A 5226-nucleotide genomic window follows, 5' to 3' on the forward strand; every position below is an offset into this window, starting at 1 on the left:
ATAGTGATTGATTCTTCAAAATAATCTTTATGACATGCATTAAAAATCTGACTCCTATTTTTGCTTAAGGAGGCTAAATTATATGACCAAGATATCATTATTTTGAAAATGCCAGAAACCCAAATAAATTAGTTTTAAAAGAGGGAATTTACCGAATCGTGCACACAACTAAGAAGTCTAAGAGGGTGAGACTGTCTTTAGAAATGAGAAACACTATGGATTCAAAGAATGATATTTTTTCTTGCTGTCTCTCCAGTTTATCTGTCCTCTATTTCTTGGTTCTGTTTCTATTTGGTGTGTTTGCTTCCTGTAATAGATAGGCTTTCTCCACGTGTTGAAGAAAATGTAGCATAGCCACAGAGATCTTCAGGGTAGTATCCTCACGACCTATGACTAAGAAAAGAAATGGTATCCTCGTCTATCATTTCACAGAATGATTCTGATTGGCCTGGATCAGGTAAACTGCCAGCTCTTGGGCCAACTCTATGGTCAAGGGTTTGAAATGCTTTGTGGTTACGAGTGTAATGGGATGTCATAGCTGGTGGTCTGCAGTCACACAACAGAGTAAATCTAAGTTAGCCACGTTAGGATCAAAATCGTGAAACCATTAGCTCAAGGTTCTCACTAAATAACATTAAACATTTTTTATTTATTTCAGCTTACTATGAGGGTACAAAAGCTCAGGTTACATATATTGCCCATGTCCCACCCATCCCCCAGATTCAGAGCCTCAAGCATGTCCATTGCCCAGACAGTGTGCTTGGCACTCACCATGCAGTCATACATCCATCCCCTCCCCCTACCACACTTCCCCAAGTAAGCACTTTCAAGCATGACCATTCCCCAGACGGTGCGCAACGCACTCATCATGCAGACATACACCTATCCCCTACCCCTACCTCCTGCCTCAGTCTGATATACACTTGGTATCATTCCTCAATGTGCATTTAGGTGATGATCAGGGAAACCAATTTTCTGGTGAGTACATGTGATGCTTGTTTTTCCATTCTTGGGATACTTCACTTAATATAATGGGTTGCAACTCTTTCCAGGAGAACCAGAGATGTCGTATCACCATTATTTCTTATACTTGAGTAATACTCCATGATATACATATACCACAATTTACTAATGCATTTGTGGATTGATGGGCATTTGGGTTGCATCCACATCTTTGCAATTGTGAATTGTGTTGCTATAAACATTCGGGTGCAGGTGTCTTTGTTATAGAATGACTTTTGTTCTTCTGGGTAGATGCCCAATAATGGGACTGCTGGATTGAATGGTAGGTCTACTTGAATCTGCTTAAGATATCTCCATATGGTTTTCCATAGGGGTTTACACTAGTTTACAGTCCAACCAGCAGTGTATGAGTGTTCCTGTCTCTCCACATCCACGTCAACATGTATCCTTTTGGGATTTTTTAATAAAGGCCATTCTCACTGGAGTAAAGTGGTATCTCATTGTGGTTTTGATTTGTATTTCCCTGATGATTACAGATGTTGAACATTTTATCATATGTTTGTTACCCATTTTTATATATTCCATTGAAAAATTTCTATTCATGTCCTTTGCCCACTTTTTGATAGGGTATTTTGATTTTTTTAACTGATTTTCCTGGGTTTTAAATATATTCTTGTTATCAGTCCTTTATCTGATATGTGGTATGCAAAAATTTTTTCCATTCTGTATGTTGTCTGTTTACTCTCATGACTGTTTCTTTGGCTGTGCAAAAGCTTTTTAATTTGATCAGGTCCCATTCATTTATTTTTGTTGTTGCTGTGATTGGTTTAGGGGTCTTTTCATAAATTCTTTGCCTAGTCCAATGTCTGTAAGAGTCCTTCCTACGTTTTCTTCTAGGATTCTAATAGTTTCCCACCTAAGGTTTAAGTCTGTTATCCACCGTGATTTGATTTTTGGGAGAGGTGAAATCTGTGGGTCCCGTTTTAGTCTTCTACATGTGGCTATCCAGTTTTCCCAGCACCATTTACTAAATGAGGAATCTTTTCCCCAGAGTATGATTTTGTCTGCTTTGTCAAAGATTAGATGACTATATGAGGATGGTTTCCTATTTGGATTTTCTGTTCTGTTCCACTTGTCTGTGTCCCTGCACTTATGCCAATACCAAGCAATTTTAATAATCTCAGCTTTGTAGTATAGTTTGAACTCCGGTAAATTAATACCTCCGATTTTGTTTTTGTTGCTTAAAATTGCTTTTCCTAAAGGGGCTTTTCTCTGGTTCCATACAAACCATAAAATTATCCTTTCTATATCTGCGAAAAATCATGTTGGTAATTTAATAGGGATTGCATTGATTTGTAGATTACTTTGGGCAGTATAGACATTTTAACAATGTTGTTTCTTCCAATCCATGAGCATGGCATGGTTTTCCACCTATTTACGTGCTCTGCAATTTCCTTCCTCAGTGTTTCGTAGTGCTCCCTATAGAGGTCCTTTACCTCCGTAGTTAAATATATTCCTAGATATTTTATTTTCTTTGTTGCTACTTTGAAGGGTATTAAGTCCTTAATTTGGTTCTGTGTTTCAGTGTTATTGGCATATATGAATGCCTCTGATTTATGTGTATTGATTTTGTATCCTGAGACTTTATTGAATTCATTAATCAATTCTGGGAGTCTCTTGGTTGAATCCTTGGGGTTTTCTAGATATAACATCATATCATCAGCAAAGAGTGAGAGTTTGATCTCCTCTGTCCCCATTTGCACTCCCTTGATTCTGCTCTCTTGCCTGATAACTCTTGCAAGGACTTCCAATACTATGTTGAAAAGTAATGGGGACAGTGGGCAGCCTTGTCTGGTTCCAGTTCTAAGTGGGAATGCTTTCAATTTTTCCCCAACCAGTATGATGTTGGCTGTGGGTTTGTCATATATGGCTTGTATCATTTTTAGGTAGGCCCCGTCTATGCTTATTTTGTTAAGTGTTCTTATCATAAAAGGGTGTTGACTTTTGTCAAATGCTTTTTCTGAATCTATTGAGAGGATGATATTATCTTTATTTGTGCTTCTATTTATGGGGTGAATTACAGTTCTAGATTTGCATTTGTTAAACCATCCTTGCATCTCTGAGATGAAGCCCACTTGGTCATGATGTATTATTTTTTTGATAAGCACTTGGATTCGATTTGCTAGGATTTTATTGAGAACTTTTGCATCTATATTCATAAGGGATATTGGTCTGTAGCTTTCTTTTTTTGTTGCATCCTTTCTTGGTTTTGGTATTAAAATTATGTTGGCTTGGTAAAATGTGTTGGGGAGAATTCCATCTTTCTCGATATTGGAGAATAGTTTATGTAGGAGGGACACCAGGTCTTCTTTGTAGGTATGGTAAAATACAGGTGTGAACCCATCTGGTCCAGGGCTTTTCCTTTTGGGAAGGTTTTTTATTGCTGTTTCGATTTCAGATCTAGATATTGGTCTATTCAGGAATTCTATTTCTTCCTGGTTGAGCCTAGGAAGGCTGTGTGTTTCCAAAAATTTGTCCATTTCCTCCTCATTTTCCGATTTGTGTGCATAAAGATTTTTGTAGAATTCACAGATGATATCATGTATCTCTGTGGCATCGGTCGTGATTTTTCCTTTCATGTTCCTGATGGAGGTTATTAGAGTTTTTTCTTTTCTGCTCTTGGTTACTCTAGCCAGAGGTGTGTCTATTTTGTTTATCTTTTCATAGAACCAACTTTTTGTTTTATTAATCTCCCTTATGATTTGTTTGTTGTCCTTTTCATTCAGTTCTGATTTGATCTTAATAATTTCTCTCCTTCTGCTGGGTTTGGGGTCGGTCTGTTCTTCTTTCTCCAGCTCTTTGAGTCTATTCATTAAGTTGTCTGTTTGTAAGTTTTCTGTCTTTTTGATGTAGGCATTTATGGAAATAATTTTTTTTCTTAGGATTGCTTTAGCTGTGTCCCATAGATTTTGATAAGTTGTGTCTCTTTTATCGTTTAATTCAAAGAATCTTTTGATTTCCCTCTTGATTTCTTCATTTAGAAAATAATCGTTCAGGAGAAGGTTGTTTAGTTTCCATGACTTTGAGTAGGAATGACAATTTCATTTAGGCTTCATTATTACTTTTATTCTGCTGTGATCTGACAAGATGCCTGGAATAATTTCTATTTTTTTTTAATTTTTTAAGACATGCTTTATGTCTTAGGATACAGTGAATCTTGGAGAATGTTCTTTGAGCTGGTGGGAAGAAAGTATATTCAGTGGATTTTGGGTAGAATGTCCTGTAGATGTCAGTCAGGTCCATTTGTTCTAGCATTCTATTTAAGTCCATTCTTTCTTTGTTTATTCTTTGTTTGGAGGATCTGTCCTTTACTTCAGCAGCATGTTAAAGTCTCCGACTATTAAAGTGCTGTTATCTATCATTTTGTTCAGATCAAGTAGGGTCTGCTTTATGAATCTGGTTGCACCTATTTGGGTGCATATATATTAAGAATAGTTATGTCTTCTTGTCGAATTTTACCCTTCGCCAGTATATAGTAATTATCTTTGTCTTTCATTACTTTTATTGATTTAAAAACTAAGTTATTTGGAGATTAAAACCACCACACCAGCTTTCTTTTGGCTTCCATTTGCTTGACATATAGATTTCCACCCTTTTATTTTCAGTCTAAATGCATCTTTGCAGGTTAGATGAGTTTCCTGGAGACAGCAGATACTTGGCTTGTATTTTTTTAACCATTAGACCAGTCTATGTCTCTTGAGTGGTGAATTCAATCCATTCGCATTTACTGAGAGAATTGATAAGTGAGACTGATTTCTGTTCCTCATGTTGGCTTGAATTTCATTATTCTGTTTTCTCACTTGAGCCATTGTGATAACTGGGTTTTTATCTTCTCTTGAGTAATTTTATATTCGTGGGTCCTTCTTGTGCTGGTCCATGTGTAGCTCTGTTTTGAGTACTTCTTGGAGAGCTGGTCTTGTCTTGGTGAATTCTCTGAGTTTTTGTTTATCTGAGAATGTATTAATTTCACCTTCATATATAAAGCTGAGCTTAGCTGGGTATAAGATTCCAGGCTGGGCATTATTCTGTTTCAGAAGAGTGAGATGGGGCCCCAGTCTCTTCTTGCTTGTAAAGTTTCAGTTGAGAAATCTGGCATAATTCGGATGGATTTTCCTTTGTATGTTACTTGTTTCTTTTTCCTTATAGCTTGAAGAAGGGCCTCTTTAGTAGAAATTTTGGTCAGTCTGATAAATGCATTACGCA

Source organism: Lemur catta, chromosome Y (genome assembly GCF_020740605.2).
Source record: "Lemur catta isolate mLemCat1 chromosome Y, mLemCat1.pri, whole genome shotgun sequence".
NCBI lineage: Eukaryota > Metazoa > Chordata > Mammalia > Primates > Lemuridae > Lemur > Lemur catta.